Here is a 19,789-nt window from a genome sequence, read left to right as displayed (position 1 = left end):
GCAGTGAGGTAGGAATTGGTTGTAACTGGAGACCGGGAGGAAACAAAATAGCCCAGGATACTGAGTACTGAGCCTAATCCTGATTTTGACTGGCTGTCAACTATCACTTGAGATTATCAAGTGAAATCTGCAAACCGGCCAGGCGGTCCAGTATTATAAGCAAGGATTTCGCTCTAAACCCCAGTGCAGTCCTTTGGCGCGAGGTCTAACTTTTCCCTTTTATTTTTAAGAGGTTGAAGTTTGCTATACAAAACTCTACTTTTTATGTAATCAAATGTATCAATCTTTTCCTTAATGACTTCTGGATTTTGTGTTATATTTTTAAAAGTCTTGCCCATTCTAGGATTATAAAAATATGCATCCATGTGTTCTTCTAGGATGTCTGTGATTTCATGTTTTACATGTAAATTTTTGATCCATCTGGAACTTATTTTGGTATAGGAAGTGAGATAAGAATCCAGTTTTACTTGTCTCCCCACCCCCCCACACCGCAAATGGCAAATCAGTAAATCTAATTACCATTTGTTGAATAATCTACCTTTTATAGGAGTCCTTTAAATAGAAACTTTTCCGTGTATATTTTAAATATGATTCAAGGTACACAGGTTTCTGCATATGCGTTGATAAAAACTCTATTTAAAACATGAGGTGAGAAATCGCTGTGTGGACAGTTGTTTAGAACCCTCCCCCGGGTCTGTTTCATACAAAAATGGAGACAACTGAATCTACCTTGCGGTGTTCTTGTGAAGATTTTTAAAAAGTAAAGTGTGCAGATGTGTCTACCTCGATAAATGTGAGCTTCTTTCAGTTCGTTTTTCTGTGATAAAGCAACATGGGCCCTCGGAATAAAGATCCAATTTGGGCGTAAGACTTAGTTTCTCTATTTACTTCCTGAGCGTATAGAGATGGCAAAGGGCATCATAGCTTTTTAAACAGTGACACATAATTGTTCTCCTCTCTCCTTTTCAGATCCACAAATGTTTCTATACAAGGCATGGTGTGAGGGACAAGTGGCATTATACAAATCTGAATTCCAGTTCTGCCACACATTAAATATGTGGCCATTCTTGAGGAGAGAGTAATCTCATACGTCATAGGGTCTTGATAGGATTAAGTAAGAACCCCTGTGGAACGCAAGCTCCAGAAGAACAAGACCCTGGCCTTACTAATCACAATTTCCCCAGTGCTAGCATCCTGCCTGGTGTGCAGTTGCCATTTATTAGATAAGTAGCGAAGGAAGTAAGGAAGGAAGGCAAGGAGGAGTTAAAGCACTTTGCAAGGTGCCAAAGTAAGTGTTAGCTATAGGTAGAAGCCAGAGGTCCCAGAGATGTGGTCCTGCCTCCAGGGGTGAGGATCCAGATCGGACAGCTAAGCCGTACCGCGCTTACCTATGAAGCAGAATGAAACGCAGTAGAACACAGGCCCAAAGTGGTTCAGAGACAAGTGGAAAGTAATGAGTCCCAACTGGAGGATTAGGGAAACGCTTCGCGGAAGAGGGCTGTCTTTAAGCTGGACCTGAAATGAGAATAGTTTTGTTTTTTTTTTAAAGACAGTAGGTTTTCCAGTACAAAGTACAAAGTTAGGGGGCTATTCGGCCTACTCCAAGACTGGAGATTAGTACAAGTGATGACACTGTGACCCAAATAGAAGGAAGAGTGGCTGGAAGGTCAATTACATGGCCTGGAATGTCCCGCGATGGTGTTTTTGACAATGCACAAACTTGAAGGTTTTTGAGTTGTGGAGTCATGGGGACAGGCTCAGGTTACTATTACTGTTATGCATTAGTTATTTATTATTTGTAGTTATTGTTCAGAAACAAGTATGAAGGATGAATTAGAAGGAGTAAGCATTTAAAAGCTGTCGTAATGGCTCAGGGGAAGTCAGGAGAGTCTACTCTAAGATGCTGCAGGGGAAAAGGCCAGGAGGAAGGGCAGGGGGGCCTGTTGAGTCTCCCAGGCAGTTAGGCTGATGGTGATATTGCCTCCTGAGGCTGGGAATGCATGAGGACAGGCAAGATCGGGTTCATCTGGGAAGTGTTGAGCTTAAGGATGTTTTAATGAACGATCAGTTAGAAACAGGCCATTGATGCCCAGGAAAATGTCAGAGCAGGAGAAGCAGAGATGAGTCAGCATTTCTCCATCATTAATGAGATGATCAAGGATGCTTTTCTAAGATGTTTACAGTCAACTTAATATATGGAAATGGAAATATCTCAGATCAATGAGGAGAGATAAATTATTCAATAAATAGTGTCGGGGCAACTGGCTGGCTATTTGGTAAAAAAAAAAAATGTGGTGCCCCATCTCACACTGTATACAAAAATAAATGTCATATGAAATAAAAGTGGAATCAAAAATATAAAAACGTCAGAAAAATATTTAGGAAAGGCGTATGTATGTAAGTATATACATACATATATATGTATATATGTAGACATGTATGTAGACATAGATGTACGAAACGTATTTACATATAAATTTCTTTCCCTCTATGTACATTTATTGAAATCTGTGAGCCTAAAATGATACACACCTCCAATATCAATTTAATACCACAGTGTTCATTCTTATTTTCTCCCTTTCCTTATTTCTAAACCTTCTTATACAAAGTGAGAAACTTAGCTCCCACTATTTTTAATGTATTTCTTATATCGATTCAATCGACTCCCCTGTATATAGCCAGTTTCCTGTCGTTGCCACTGCCCCTTGCCCTGAATAGAACCCGCGCCACCCTCACCCACGTAGGCTCTGATACCCCACACCAGGCCGTGCATCTGAATAGATGACTACCTTGCTCTGCCCCATGCAACGGCTTTAGGACTGAACTGCTCAGAAAACAGCTGGGAAGAGGACAAGAAGGGCAGAGAAGACGACTCTGCTGTTCTCTGCTTACTGAGCGGGCATCAGTGGGGCCCGCCTGTGCAGTCGGAGTCCTCTAAGGTAGCTTAGGCACCACGGTATGACCTGGCACACCCTAGGCAATCCAACCTGGCCTTTGTGTGGTGTCATTGTTATTGTTTAGAATACATATCTAAGTGATCTTTTTTCAGTGGGACACTATCTTGAAGTGATGGGTTTAGTTATCAACGCGCTGCCCATGGGTCTAAAACAGAAAAATAAACACTCCAAGTTGCCCAAATCTACCTACCATTCCATTTAAATTTGATTCCATTCCATTCAACTACCATTCTTCAAACACTTTCTGTGCTTAATGGATTCTGGGAAAAATAAAGAAGTATTTCCCAGAGTGTCACTGACATCTAGGAGTTTACCATTTCACTAGGGAAATTAAAGAGACTTAAAGCAGATAAATAACACAGATCAAAAACAAACAGCTCGACCCGACGCTGGCGCGAGCGGGCTCCAGCTCTGTGATTCTCGTGGAGCCAAGTGGATGAAGACAGAATTTCTGCAAGCCTCGCTCATCTGGGGCTGGGAGCTGACAGCCTGGCAGGACAGGTTGAAGACTCACCCTTCGTAAAAGGGAGACTTCCTAAAAGGACGAGGGTTCTTTCCCGGGACGTTTTAACATAACCATTTCATCCCTAAACTGAATAAAAATTGCTCCTGTCCCACATTATGCAAAAACCCTCTAAAATCCTAACAGACCACTGCCCCATTCCCAAATAGAGCAAGGTCTATGATCCCGGGGTCTCTTCACCCACATTCTAAATGGGACCCTCTTCAGGAAAAATGGGCATGGGGACTCCGACAGCCTCCCCTTTCATTTTGCTACCTAAGTAATACAGATTCTTCTTTAGAAATTACGCACAGTCAACACAACAAACATTAGCCACAGTCTTTTGGAACAAATACCGGCATAAATTTATTTTATGCATTTGTATAACCTCAGGTAAGTTAGGGAATTAATTGCTGTACATCAGTTCCCTCACCTGTAAAATGAAGGTAATGATAATATTGTCTACCTCATAGAGCGACTGGGGCAACACATGAGTTACTATAGACCAAGTGCTTCAGATAGTAATGGTGCATAGTAAGATCTATAAACGTAATATTATCTATATCTATCTGGCATTTATCTGTCTAGATCCAGCTACGTGTTTTTATAAAGTGAGGGAAAAGCATTTATATTTCTTTGAGCCTTTAAAAAAATTTTTATTGATATAGCATGAACTTCTTCTCTTGTGTGACAATTTTAAAAGTGCAAAGAGACCATTAGATCCTTCGAGCGATTTTTCAAAAGTGAAAAGTGGAGTAGGGCATGGGCCTTGGTCCTCTGAGGGTATTAGTTCAAGGTGATGAGGTAGGTTAGGGCAAGGCCTGGATCTAATGCTTCTGGGGATGACAAGCTTGTGTGTATATATATAATCTCAGCCCAAGCACGGAGCACAACCTTGAGGCTCCTCTAGCACAGTAGTTTTCAAACTTGTATTGTTGTTTAAGTCGTAACATCATGTTTCGCCCAGCGAAATGTTATGCGGAGACTCTACCCAATAAATAAAACAATTTTAAAAACATCAGAGTAAATTTATTTTATAAGTTTAAATGTATAATGTTTGCATGTTATAATGCTTATTAATATAACCATTAAGGCCATTCGATTAAGAAAAACTAGAACTCCAAGGAGGTGGATGATAATCACATTCATGTCAACATCAGCTTCCATGAAATGGGATAAAACATTCGTGAACTCCTGCAGCCCCGCTGCCACAGAATGAAGCATTAGAACCAGCATTTCGACACCCTTATTTTACAGATGAGAAAATGAAGGCCCAGAGTGTTCTCTACTGCTTAGGCTTTTAATATTAAAAGTCCCAATAATAGAAATAATCTGATAACAGGATGGAAATAACATGTTATCAAAGATGGCACCCGGAATGGTAAATGTATCACCCACAAACTACAGTTCTTTCCAATTTAAATGATTGCCGGATCGTTCTCCAGTTAATAAAACGGGAAACGGTCAGCTGACTCCATCGCTGCCCTTCATTGTTTTGTGCTGTCCTCATCGCTTGCACGGCCTGAACGGTGCTGACTATGCATTTTATCCCATTAGCGGATGTAAAGACCTACCGATTACCTCTAATAATTAAATTATGCATTCCGACTTATGAATCAGCACCCTATTTTCAACATATCGGCTCTTCTTGTCCATTAAATATTCATCCCACCGTCTCCAGCTTCAATAGTTTTCTCATCATGAGGCCTGCCTGTAAAACTCAGGAAACCACTTCTGACGAACGATCTCCTTCATTAATTAAACAAAGCCAAAGCCTCACTGACAGAAAGATAAAAAGTCGATTCCATATTTCACCCTGCCACTTCCTCCTATACCCTGGACCTGTGACACACAATGCCTTAATGTAGTTAAAGTTATTCCACTCTGTTTATGAGGGCTGACAACCCCTGACCTCTGGGGTAGGGACAGTTCTGCAAAACTTTATGTATACTTTATTATTTTTTTTAAAGCTACCAAAAAAAAAGTCTGTGCAAATAATCCAAAGTGATGTTTTTAAATTACATTGTGAAATATATAATATATGCAAAAAAATGTATATAAAGTATTGCAGTAAAGCAAAGTCATATGTACTTCTAAAAATTAATGGTATCATAAAATCATGCTTGCTTATTGTAGATAGTTTGGAATATATTTTATAAGTATAAAAACATCTAATAACATAATTGAAAATCACCCACAAATAAACCTATCCTTTGTTGTTCTCTCTCTAGATATATATTTTTAATATATATGAAAATATGGCTATATATTTAAATATCTGTGTCCTTCATTTTTCACTCAATGGTATATCACAATTATTTTAAGTGATCATGATTTTTAAAGGCATCTTTATTTTTTCTCTTTTATGGAACACTGGCTTTCTCACAAGTGTTTTTTTATTATTATTATTATGAATAAGACTCTGATGAAGAACTTCAGGCATAAATATTTGTCCTCATCTCTAATTTTTTATTTCTGTGCATTAAGGTCATGTCTCTGAATCCAATGTTATGAATAGATTGATACTTCCTTAGAAAATATCAACTCTATTCTAGTCAGTATATAACGAGTCAGCTATTAAAGTTCCTGGAAAAATTGTTGTAGACTTATGTCAACAACGCAGGTGAATTCTGATTTCTACTCTTGGTTAAGGTTTACTAGCTTTGGTTCCTGTAAATCTTTTGGCTTCTAGAAGTTTTCTTTTGGGTAGAACTGTGTTCACGTGATGATAAATATGCAAATAAAACATACTGAGATTTGATGGATGTCACGATTAATGGGAAAACTTGGAGCCAGCAAAGAAGCGATGAGGAAGGGCAGAAGAGATAGGCAGGGGAAGGAAGGTAACATAGGGTTACGGAACTTGAAATAAGACAGAGAAAAATTGAGTGAGTAGTTGGAAAACAGTGCCAAAGGCAGCAGGAAGATCAAGATAAAGTGAGTCAGAGAGACATCATTAGATTTGGCCGGGAAGTGAGCATCATTTACTTTTGAGCAGTTTAAGTGGAGCAGAAATGAGGATAGAAGATGGGGGGCGGCGGCGGGGGTGGAGGGGGTCGTATCAAGGACATTAAGTTAACGCCACATAAAGCCTGAACCTCCTCTCTTGCCCCAAGTTTAGCGTGCTGATTAGAGTAACATAATAAATGCAGTTTCACCCATTTCCCCATTCTGTAGGTATTTATTTAGCGCGATTCTGTATGAGCACTGTGCTAGGGCAGGGGAACACAGCAATGAATGAGACAGATGTGGTGCCTGCCCTGATTAAGCTTATACTCTAGTAGAAAGAGACAGTCAATTAATAAGAAAACAAATCATCAGGAGATCCCAGACGGCAGTGGCACAGGAGGCTGAACTTGTCCTCTCTGTGAGCAAACTCAAATACACGTGTATGTAGAATGCAACTATTCCTGAAAGACAGCTGAGGGGGCTGAATGAACAGCTTCTGAGCAGTGAGTAAGAGAGACTAAAGAGAGGAGGCCGAGAAGCCGAGGGAGCCCTCCAGGAGCTGCAGGAACTTTCTGAGTCAGAGGAGCCAGTGAGCACCACTGTTCACATCCCCCTCCATTTCACTACGGAGGTGGGACCTCTACTGGGGAGCTTTGGCCCACCTGTAAGATCACGGCAGTGCGTTCACAGCTACACTGCCTACAGACTTTTGTGTCTGAACAAAGGGAGCAAGCAGGAAAAACAAGGCATCACCACATGTACCTGGCCTTCCTGCCGAGCAGCTCCAGCTAGGTCAGTGCCCCAGGCACTGAAGTGCCTGCCTTGCTCCAACTGGCTTCCCTTAAACTACCCACACATAAAGACAGGGCAGAGGTCACTTCCACACAAGACACTTTTTATACAACAAACGAGAGAGACTGTATAGAGAGGGCTGAGGAGCCACAGGAGCTCTCCGGGGACTGTTGGAATTCTCTGGGGTCAGAGGGACTAATGAGCGCCACTGTTTACATCCCCTCTCACCCCCATATGGTTGGCAGGGGGCAGCATATTTTTGAACTCATCACCTGAGCCCCACCTCTAAGAAAGGGAGCAAGCAGGATCAGCAAGGCATTGCCACACACATCCCGCCTCTTCACCTGGAGCCACTCCAGATTGATGGGCCAGTGCATCAGATGCCTTAGGCACCTGCTCAGCTCCTACTAGCCTGCCCACACCACCCAGCACACCCAGCCTATGCAGAGGCCTCTTCTACATAAAGCCAGTTTTTTAAGATTGGAAGAGATAGCTATTTTGTCTAATTCATATAAACAAACATAGAAAGTCAAACAAAATGAAAAGACAAGACTATTTCTCAAATGAAGAAACAAAGACAATCCCTAAGGGGGAGGAAAATAAAACTCCTAAGGAAATGGAGATAATATGCCTGATAAAGAATTCAAAGAAACAGCCACAAGGACACTCACGAAACTTGAGAATGTAATAGAGGAACTTAGGGGGAACTTCAACAAAGAGAAAGTATAATAAGGGACCAAGCAGATCTGAAGAATACAATAACTGAAATGAAAAATACATTAGAAGGAATCGACAACAGATTAGCTGGTACAGAAGAACAGGTCAGTGACTTAGAAGACAGAGCAGTGGCAATCAAACACAGAACAGCAAAAATAAGAAAGAATTTTTAAAGATGGGGCTTGTTTAAGGGACCTGTGGAATAACATGAAGCATTCAAACATTCACATTATAGGGATCCTAGAAGGAGAAGAAAGAGAAAAAGGAACGGAAATTTTATTTAAAGAAATAATGGCTGAAAACTTTCCTAACCCGGGGGAGGAAAACGGACACCCAGGTCCAGGAAGAACAGAGAGGTCCAAACAAGGTGAACCCAAAGAGACCCACATCAAGACCTATTTTAATTAAAATGGCAAAAGTTAAAGATAAAGAGACAATTTTTTTTGAAGGAAGCAAGAGGAGAACAATGAGTTATATACAAAGGAAACCCCATAAGGCTATCAGCTGATTTCTCAGTAACAACTTTATAGGCCAGAGGGAGTAGCAAGACGTCTTTAAAGTGCTGAAGGAAAGAAATCTACAGCCTAAGAAAATTTACCCAGCAAGGTTATCATTCAGAATTGAAGGGTCTCGAGATAAAGAGTTTCCTGGACAAGCTAAAATTAAAAGAATTCATCATCATTAAACCAGCTTGATAAGAAATGTTAAAAGGTCTTCTTTAAGCAGAAAAGGAAATCTCATAACCAGAAATAAGAACGTATGAGGAAGGAAAAAATATCTCACTGGTAAAAAGCCAAATATTTAATAAATACAGCAAATCAGACATCTAAAAGGTTACTCTCAAGGTCAAAAGAAAAGAGTTTAAAACTAAACTCAAACTACAATAAGTAGTTAGGAGATGCTCAACACACAAAGATCTAAAACATACATCGATCACATAAAGCATGGAGGAGGGAGTAAAAATCTATTCTTTATAGAATAGATTCGAACTTAAACAACTATTAGCTTAAAATTCTAACTTAGACAACTATTAGCATGATAGATATCTCTATCTCTATCTCTATCTCTATCTATCTCTATCTCTATCTCTATCTATCTCTATCTATATCTATCATGCTATAGATATAGAATGACATACATAAACCTCATGGTAAGCACAAACTTAAAACTTACATAAGATATACAAAGAAAAAGGAATCTTAACAAAACACTGAAGAAAAACAGCCAACCACAAGTGAAGAGATTGAGAAGAAAGAAACAGAACTATAAAAGCAACCAAAAAACAATTTAAAAATGGCATAAGTACATACTTATCAATAATTACTTTAAATGCAAATGGATTAAATGCTCCAATAAAAAGATATAGGGTGGCTGAATGGGTTAAAAAATATGACCCATCTATATGCTGCTTACGAGAGACTCGCTTTGAATCAAAGGACACACATAGATGGGAAGGGAAGGGATGGAAAAAGATACTCTACAAAGAGAAACAAAAAGAAAGCTGGGGTAGCAATGCTAATATCAGACAAAATCGACTTCAAGACAGAAAACATGGGAAAAGAAGACAAAGTAAAACATTCCTTAATTATGAAGGGCTCAGTCCAAGAAGAGAATGTAACAATTGTAAATATCCACACACCCGACATAAGAGCACCTAAGTATATAAAGCAACTATTAGTGGACGTAAAGGGAGAAATTCACAATAATTCAATAACAGTAGAGGATTTTAATATCTCACTCACATCGATGGATAGATCATCAAGACAGAATTAATAAAGAAATAATGGCCTTAAATGTCACATCAGACCAGATCGACTTAATAAACATTTATAAGATGTTTCATCCAAAAACTGTAGAATACGCATTTTTTTCAAGGGCACACAGAACATTTTCCAGGGTAGATCATAATTAGGCCACAGTACAAGCCTTACTAAATTCAAGAAGATTAAAATCATATTAAATATCTTTTCCGACCACAATGGCATGAAACTAGAAATCAGCTACAAAAAGAAAACTGGAAAAAAACACAAGTATGTGGAGACTGAATCACATGGTACTAAACAACCAATGGATCAAAGGGGAAATCAAACAAGAAATTAAAAACTATCTTGAAACAAGTGAAAAATGAAAACACAAATTTTCAAAATCTATGGGATGCAGCAAAAGCAATTGTAAAAGGGAAAGTTCATAGCTCCACAGGCCTACCTCAAGAAACTAGAAAAATCCCAAATAAGCCATCTAATGCTACACCTCAAGGAACTAAAAAAAGGAGAACAAACAAAACCCAAAATAAACAGAAGGAAGGAAATAAGATCAGAGCAGAAAGAAACAAATAGAAATTTTAAAAAATAGAAAAGATAATAAAACGAAGAACTGGTTCTTTGAAAAGATAAACGAAATTGACCAACTGTTAGCCCAACTCATCAAGAAAACAAGAGAGGATGCTACACCTCAAGGAACTAAAAAAAGGAGAACAAACAAAACCCAAAATAAACAGAAGGAAGGAAATAAGATCAGAGCAGAAAGAAACAAATAGAAATTTTAAAAAATAGAAAAGATAATAAAACGAAGAACTGGTTCTTTGAAAAGATAAACAAAATTGACCAACTGTTAGCCCAATTCATCAAGAAAACAAGAGAGAGCCCAAATAAATAAAATCCTAAATGGAAGAGAAGTTACAACCAACATCACAGAAATACAAAGAATCATTAAAGAATACTAGGAACAAATGTATGCCAACACATTCAACAATCTACAAGAAATGAATGGAGAAAAAGGAACCTTTATCCACTGTTGGTGGGATTATAAATTTGTGCAGCCGCTATGGAAAGCAGTATGAAGATTCCTCAAAAAATTAAAAGTAGAGCTGCCACATGATCCAGCAATTCCACTTCTGGGTATTTATCCAAAGAAAACAAAAAACGGTAATTTGAAGATATATGCACCCCTATGTTTGTTGTAGCATTACTAGTAATAGCCAAGATATGGAAGCAATCTAGATGTCCATCAGTAGATGAATGGATACATATACACTGAAATATTATTCGGCAATAAAGAATAAAATCTTGCCATTTGCAACAAAATGGATGGACCTAGATGGCATTATGCTAAGTGAAATAAGTCAGAGGGAGAAAGACAAATACCGTATGATCTCACTTTATATGTGGAATCTAAGCAAATAAATAAATGAATAAACAAAACAAAACTGAAATCGACCCATGAAGAACAAGCTGATGATTTTGCCAAAAGGGAGCGGGGTGGAGGATGGGAAGAAAAAATAAATAAAATAAAAATGTGAATATGAGCAAGTGTCTTTGCTCCTGGAGAGGCCAGTGACTATTGGAGAAAAAAAGAGATGTGTCCGCATGTGGATAGAGGTTAGAAATGAGCTGAGAAGATGTGACAGGACTTTGAGAAATTCACTTTTTCATTAGCGACATATTTATTGAGCACTTAGGGCATATACAATACTGGGTTAGGCCCTGAAAAAATTTTTTTAAACTTCCAAATTAAAATGCTCTGTGGAGAGGGGCATTAATACCTGAGTGCATCACTCTCTGCAAAGGAGAAAAAGAAAAACCAGCCCATCTCTACGTTGCATGGTCAGCCAGGATTATAATAATTAATACTAATAAAAATCCAATGAAAAAGAAAATATGAGATGATGATAGATGCAAGAGAAATAAAGTGGAATGATGAGATAGAAATTGTTTAGAGTTGGGGGTGGGGAGCTAGTTTACATACGGTAGTTAAGGAAAGTCCTTCTGAAAGGTGATATTTAAGATGAATTATGAGAGGGAGTCAACCACGAAAATACCCAGGGGATGAGCATTTCTGCAGAGCAATCGCAGAGCTGGGAGATAGAAGCGAACTTGACCTCTAGAAACGGGAAGCAAGCCAGTGTTACTGGAGTGGAGGAAATGAAGGGCAGATTGGGGTGGCCAGGGAGTGACAGCAAAGTTTAGAGAAGCAGATGTAGCCAGGGGACCAGATCTTGTGGGCCTGACAAGGGTTTTGGATTTTATTCTAAGTGCAGTGGGAACACAGCTTTGACAGGGAAATTATCCCAAAGTCAATGACTGTGTCCTTACCCTTGGTAGCATAAGTGACTCACTTAAATGCTCTAAAGATTGCTAATGCTTTCGAAAATAAGAGTCGCAGATATAGGTGACGTCTTTTGGTTTGGTCCACTTAATTCACCTTTTTCCTCTCTTCTGGTAACTGTACCCACTTGACCTACTCCAAACCAGGTGGGTCAACCAAATAGGACCTTGTTCTTCTTGGCCTCAGGGGTACACAAGTCACCTAGGTATAGCCAATCAAATTTCCCATTCTTCCGACCACAGTGATTGGCCAAGACATGGGTATGTGACTTAGCCAGGACTATCACAGTTTTTCCCTGGGATTGAGCCGGATGCTGGAAGGGAGAAGCTGTCTCTTTCCTCTGGGGTCACCCAGGTGGGATGATGCAAGTCTGACAATATCCGTGTCCATTTCCTCCCTTTCCCACTCTAGACTCACTCACTCCCACCTCCTCTGCCCCGAAACCCCCTATGCAATTGGAGAGAACAAGGCAAATGCCCAGAATAAAGGTGAGTAATAAAGACAGAGGAGACCTGGAGCTGGCAAATGGCAGCACTTCCTGACTCGCAAGGATCCCTGAGGCCAGCTCCCGCCTGCGCTTCCTGGTTAGCGTGTCTGATCAAAGAAAGGTCCCCTTTTCCCCAGTGGAATTAGAGTTTGGTTTCTGTCACTCGCAATGCAAAGAAGTCCGACGATGACAGTGTGTTAAAGATGACAGTGTGTTTAGGACGGGCACACCAGGTCTCCACACGGACCTCTTCTTTCATCACGAGAAACAGAGCTATGTGGGGGGATGGGATGTGCACCAATGACACTTCCGCCCCCACCCCACTCCTATCCTCACCCCCAAATAAATGAACTATTGTAAATGCTTTAGTGACTAGCCACACTGTCCCGTGCCTTCCCCCGGGGGCGTGCTGGTAAACTGGCTTTGCGGGGAGGTAGGTGCTGATTTATAACATTTGGCAACTTCTGTTCTATAAATTCTCCCACCATGGGAGAATTTAGCAGATTGAGCTACAAATGGTCCGTCTGACAACCAGCTAGAAAATTCCTGAAAATGAGAGTCAGTAATGGCCGGTTTCAGCACTGCACTGTTTCCCTCACTCTTTCTCGTTAGAATCTCAGTCTTCACGCCTCCGTTTTTCTCAATGACCCTCCCTCTCTACCACGTATTACCCACAACTCCACGTCTGGTTTCCTACCGACGGCCCTTATCCTCCTGCCTGATGCCAACAACACAGAGTAACTGGAAAGAACGGAAGCTTTGCAGTCAGATTTAAATTCGGTCACTTGTGACCTTGAGTCAGTTACTTGATTACGTTGAGCCTGTTTCCTAATCTATAAAGTATTAAAAAAATAATGCCTCCCTCATAAGGGATATCACGAGGACGATGTGAGACAGCGGATATAAGAAATCGAGTTAAAGCTTTCGAGAAGAAATCGAGTTAAAGCTTTCGTCTATTCCACGGGCCTCAGAGATTGACAACCCCTCATCTCGCTCCCAAGGGCATTCCCCCATGTGAGTTCATGCCCAGTCACCATCCCTTGGAGATCTCCTTAAGGGGCAGGCTTTTGTCTTATTTATCTCCATACCCAGATCCTAGCTCAGTGTCTGGAACATGGTGGCTGCCCGATGTGTACTGAACGAACGCTGTCTCTCTTACCCATTTCCTATTCGATCGTGAGAAGGGCTGGGACGGAAACAACTGGGCTGTGGAAGAGAAGGGGAGGAGGAGGTTTGGGAGACTCTCTGGCGTGGCCTCTGGTGTGGCCGTGGGCGGCCAGCGCGGCAGGTGGGCAGGGGTGGGAGGGACTGCATGGAAAGCGAGTTCGTTAGCATAAGCATCTCCGAGCTCCCCCACCCGCCCAGCTCATCAGTTTCCTCGGTACACAGAGCCGAACAGAGCCCGGGGGAGAGACAATTCACTCCACAGCATTCGCTGTTTCTCCCTCTCCTGTGTGTCTGAGTTGCTGGTACTCATGTCATCTCTTTAAGTGTCTTGCACTGAATGCCTTTTGGTTTAATGCCTTTAAGTTATTTTTTCCTTCCTGTCCTGGAGATATAGGACCCAGAACCAATAAGATAAGAGCTCTCTTTTTGCCTTCGTGGCTCCGAAAGCGTTACATAAGTGTTTCTTCACTTCCATTTTATGGCCAGGACCAGATGCAGAAGTGCTAAAATATTTTGATTAGCGCTGTCCTGGCAGCAGTTCTTGCTTTTCCAGCCGTCTGAAGGGAGAGAATTAACTGGGAAGTCAGCCCGCAGAGAGGAGAGAGAGAGAAGCTCGGAAATCTCTCCACTGACCGAGATTCTCGATTGGTTTCAAGGATCAGTTGGATGAGGACAAAAAGAAAAATATTTAGGCCATATCACCATCTAATGAAAAACAGCAAATAAATGTAAAGGCCATAAAAATCCCTAATATTTGGGGGGTGGGTTCCTTTGACGTTTATAAAATGCTTTTGCACACAAACTGGTCTCTGGAGACCTCCTGACATAAACACACACTCCCCGACCCCAAAGTACCTACAAGGTAGGGGCTATTAGTGTCCTTGTGGAATATTTGAAACTAAGGCCCAGAGAGGTTAAACGATATCCCCGAGGTCACACAGCTGTTCAGTGGTGACACCAGTACTGAACCACGATGCTCCACGGCCTCTCGTGTTATGCACAGAGTCCCCTAGAACAGGAAGCAGAAGAGCCCAGAGAGGTTAAACGATATCCCCGAGGTCACACGGCTGTTCAGTGGTGACACCAGTACTTAATGGCCTCTCATGTTATGCATTGAGTCCCCTAGAACAGGAAGCAGAAGGGTCTCAGTCCTCTGTTCCCTCGCTCCGCAGTGGGGTGAGTGCCTCACTCTGAGCCAGTCATGTGCCTCATATTCATTTCCATCGTCCATCCTTCCCTTCACTCTACCCATTCTTTCGTTTGACTCCCTCCCGCCCCATTCACTCCCTTGGTGTCCTGTAGGGGCTCCGGTTCCACACACGCGGCTGTGTCTCTGCTGATGGGCCGGAGTCCTCCCAGGTGTGAGGAACCGGTCCGCAGGCATGCAAATATTAACTCATGACAAACCTGTCTGGCTGGCTCTCATTTGGGCCCCAAATGTACCTGGATCTGTCCTTCAGGATATGTTCGTACCTAGGTTTGCGTGGGCATAGATGCTATGGAGGTCATTTTTTTCTACTCCTTTCTATCTACCTGTCATGCAAATTTAGACAGTATGACCTGGGACCCTGAGAAGTGGCTTCGGAGAAAGGAATTTTTAAGGTCTAAGATTCTCTAAGCTGAGATGAAATTAAAATTCCAGGATTCTATCTATTTGTTAGTTTGTTCATACATCAGCCTGATGTTGCCTGCTACCTACTTAAGACATAGCAGAAAAAAAAAAAAAAAACCTAGACAATTAAGCTACTGAAAGGATTAGCTCATAATGATGAAATATACTATCCGTTGGATAGGCCATGATATGTTGGCAGCTACAGGAAACACGAGGTTTCCCAAGGGGAGAGAGGAATTTAGCATGACAGAAAGAAGGAAAACCTTTCATTACTATGGGAATAGTAATGAAATCAAAATTCTGAATCCAATTTCCTTTGGTGAGATAGATGTATTAGATTTTAATCATCTAAACCAAATGGCTAAAACCCATTTAAAACCAGATCAGCTAAATTTCACCGTGTATCTGCTTGCCGTAAGTGCCTTCCTTCATTTACCCGTAGACTAAAAGCTCCCCTTGCATACGACACTGAAGGTTACTCGTCTGGGTCTTCTCTAGAATGCCTGGCATGGTGCCTGGTACGTAGCAAGTGCTCAATAAATGTTTATCGAATTAAACTAGAAAGAAAACATTGGCTACTTATCAGCTCTACACTCATCCCAGGAGAGAAAAGCATGAATGTGATGTTATGCTCTATTAAGTACAAAAATGAAAACAAATGCCATCTCAAAGTTGGTAATTTAAGAATATGGGGACTCTGAAATGAAGCCTATCTGCAATGGAGAATTGCTTACCACGCATTTTCTATATCAAGGCTTACTATAACAATATCACAGAAAAGCCCAAAGCCTTTCTAATTTAATTTCAGCTTTTCCAAGATCAAAGAACAAAATATTCTCTGAAAAATACAAATAGTCACTCATTATATTTGATCTCAATTTAAAGTTTTTCTTTTAGCCTACCTCTATTTGAGGCAGGAGAACTTGGAAATTAGAAGCAGGCTTCTTAAATTTTCTGGATATGTTCAGGACCTTTTGCGGGGGGAAAGGCAGGACAGGCGACATATAATATCCCTGTCCTTCCCACTGGCAGAACCAATTATATGAGGCGCGCAGGTGTCAGGCAGATGTAAATCCAAAATATGACCTTAGTAACTCATGAAGAAGGTGTCTGGAGAAGATGTTTTAGATCCGTTAGCGAGTGTGCTTGCTGGTAGCCCAGCCCAGCTTACACTCACCCCCTCCTGCTGTGGCAGCCTCAGTCAGAGCTGAGCAGTCTCGGACCTCTGCTACGAGGGCCTGACCCTTAAAACTCAATGGCATGGCAGGCAGGTACAGGAGACTGAGTACATGCGCTTCACAGGCATGCGGATCCCCTGGGAAGGGGGAAATGGGTTGACATAGCCATGCCTAGTTTGGACTTCCGGTTAGAAAGTCACCCTTCTTTTCCTGAAAGGGGGAAGGAAAGGGATGGAACAAGAGTCTTGGAACCCTATTCTAATGAAGAGCAGGGACTAATTGTTCCCTTCAACGTATGACACATTTTACAACAGATGTCCTCTATTGCCAATAATTTATAAGCAATTTGAATTTTATCTTTTAGTGATGATTTATTGAGTCCTGTGTGCCAGGCACTACACTAAAAGCTTTACAAATGTGTTGGCTCATTTGATTAAGAAAATAACCTGATGAGGGAAAACAGTTTGGCATTTGACTGTTAAACTTGGAATTACCATATGACCCAGAAATTCTACTCACAGGTATATCCCCCAGAGAATTGGAAACGGGTGTTTCAATGAAAGCTTGTACACTGATGATCACAGCGACACAATTTATAATAGCTAAAAGATGGAGACAACCCAATTATACATCAATAGAGGAGCAAGTAAATAACATGTGATATATTACAATGGAATATCGCTCAGTTACGGAAGGAAAGAAGGACTGGGAGATTCTACAACATGGATAAACCTTGAAAACATTGCGCCAAGCAAAAGAAGCCAGACCCCAAAGGCCACAGACTGCATGATTCCATTTATATGAAAATCCAGGACAGGCAAATCCATAGAGACAGAGAGCCGATCCATGGTTTCTAGGGTCTGGCGGGGAGGGGAGGATGCGGGGAGCAGGCGTGCGGGGAACTGCTTATTGGGCACAGGGTTCCCCTCTGGGGTGATGAAAAAGTCCTAGAACAGGATAGTGGTAATGGCTGCACAAGATCATGCACTTAATGTCACTGAACTGTAATTTCAAAATGATTAAAGTGGTAAATTTTGTTATGTGTGTTTTATCATAATAAAAAATATATAATCCTCGAAGTTAAGTCGCTTTACAAATAAGAGGACTGAGGCTCTAAGAGACATCGAGCACGTTGCGATCAGATGGGATGGATCTAAGTTTTGTGTGATCTAAATTTTTTACAATGTAGGGATCCCTATTTAAGAAAAAATAACACCAAATTATGATTCCAAAGCTGCTAGGGTACCTCAAAAGGTCTTGTAAAGGGTCTTCGCAAAGGAGGGCTCTGAAGCTTAGGCCTTATTAACGCCAAGGTAAATTTATATTTGCTGTTAGTAGAGAGAATTGGAAAATGAAAATAATTTTAAAACCTATAACTCCATTTCTAATAACGGTAAAAACATGTGATACTCTGGAGTAAATTTAACAGAAGATAAGCAAGATCTCTATGCTGGAAATTACAGACCATTCCTAAGAGAAAATTTAAAAGACCTAAATAAATGGATACGCATACCATGTTTGTAAATTGGAAGACTCAATATTATTAAATGTCTATTCTCCCCGTATTGACCTACAGACGCCAAGCAATTCCAATCATAATCCCATTAGAGTTTTATTTTGTAAAAATTCTCAAACTGACTCTCATATTTATATGCAGAGAACCTAGAATACCCAAAGAAATGGTGAGAAAGAACAGAGTTGGAGGACTTAAATTGGCCTCAAGACTTACTAGGAAGCTGCACTATCAAGATAGTGTAGTGTTAGGAGAGACAAATAAATCAGTGGAACTGAATAGAGTGCACAGAATAGGCCATTTATATATGCAACAAAGGTACTAAAACAGTCCAACGGGGAAAGAAAAGTGTTTTCAACAGGTGGAGTGGGAACAACAGGATATGCACATGACGAAGGGCTGGAATTTGACCCGAAGTCTGTCTGCTTCTTTCCACCTCCCTCCACCACCTCTCTGTTCCCACCTTGCCCTGCCTACCCTGTCTGGCCACAGTCTTTGGAAAGGTGACTCTAAAGCTTAGGAGCAGCTGAATCAATCACAGTGTCACCTGTCTGCTAGGAAGACTGAGGGAGTAGAGTCTTGGCTGTGTAGGAGTTTACCGGCCTTGAGTCTTGAGGTGCCTGGGACCCTACTTCCAGAAAGGAAGTTGAGAAGTATGTCAGAACGGTAAACTAGAAAATCATAGCACTTTTCACTGTCAGTCAAATGATCAAAGCCTGCTCTCAGAGGTCGCCTGCCAGTGAGGAAAGAATGCTGAACTTGCCCTCAGAATTCTCGGGTTCGGTTCTGTCTCTGGCTCTGTATGACACTTTAATCTCTCTGATCCTTAGTTTCCCCATCTGAAAAATGGGGATAATAAATACCTCCTCCGGGTTGTTGTTAAGCTTGAATGAAATAGAGTATACAGTATCCTTTGAAAACTATGAAATATTATGGAAATACAATTTATCTGTGTGTACTTTTTGCAAACTGAAATGAGTAATAATATTGCCTTATCTGTTTTAAATTGAAATTTTACATATCAAGTTTATCCTACAGTTATTTTTTCGTTCTTTTTGTGTTTACAAGAGAACTCTCTAACTAATAATGATGTAAGATTCTTTTATTAGGGCAGCTTTTGAGTCAGAGATACTTATTTTTTAAATTTCATTTATTAATTTCTTTCATTCAATGTTTTTTTTTTTTTTTTTAATTTTACCCAATTCATTCACTAATTTTATTCAACAAGTTCTGAGTCCCTACTTTGGGCAACACACTGTGTTGAGCGCAAGGGGTGAAATAATGAAAAGAGACACAATCCCTGTCGACAAAACGCTGGGTCTGGGGAGCATACAGACACACCCTTAAAGAGCCAACTATGCTACAATGTCACCCGCGCTGTAAGGGTCTGTCTACAAGTTATTGCGCTGGGGAGCTGCTTCTAAGTCTGAGTATCGGGGCAGCGTCACAGAGGGCATCGTGTTCTAAGCTGGGATGTAAAGGAGAAGAAAGGCTTTACCAAGATGCTACAGCAGGTGGTAAGGGCACCATGGTCCAGGGGAACGGGATGTCCCAAGACATGAAACAGCAAGTCACGTCGGAGAATTATAAGAGGGTGCAGCACGTGTAGAGTGGAAAGTCAGACTGAGCGCGGCCCCGGAAGAGACTGGAGAAGCTGGCAGGACCAGGCTGGAGGGCCGCAAAGTCCCACGGAGGAGTTTGGTCTCTGTCCTGTAGATGTCAGAGCCAGGGAAGGTTTCTAAGCAGCAGTGTAGGAAGATCAGTTCTGTGTTTAAGATGGGAAGGTGTGGCCAGCGTGGAGGATGGTGTAG

The 19,789-nt window shown here is 41.1% G+C and overlaps 1 protein-coding gene and 1 long non-coding RNA gene across 2 annotated transcripts in view; both read right to left on the bottom strand.

Moving 5' to 3' along the window:
* Positions 1–19,789, bottom strand: part of MAN1A2 (mannosidase alpha class 1A member 2) — a 273,987-nt gene that overhangs the window by 136,124 nt on the left and 118,074 nt on the right. The gene's annotated exons all lie outside the window — the stretch shown is intronic.
* LOC107196249 overlaps positions 1–19,789 on the bottom strand; it is a 49,698-nt gene that overhangs the window by 19,281 nt on the left and 10,628 nt on the right. The window contains exon 3 of the long non-coding RNA XR_003048675.1: positions 1,389–1,515. This is a non-coding gene — a long non-coding RNA (uncharacterized LOC107196249). The remainder of the gene's footprint in view (positions 1–1,388; positions 1,516–19,789) is intronic.

This window comes from Pteropus alecto, unplaced genomic scaffold (assembly GCF_000325575.1).
Source record: "Pteropus alecto unplaced genomic scaffold, ASM32557v1 scaffold106, whole genome shotgun sequence".
Lineage (NCBI taxonomy): Eukaryota > Metazoa > Chordata > Mammalia > Chiroptera > Pteropodidae > Pteropus > Pteropus alecto.
This window is presented reverse-complemented; position numbering and strand designations above follow the sequence as displayed.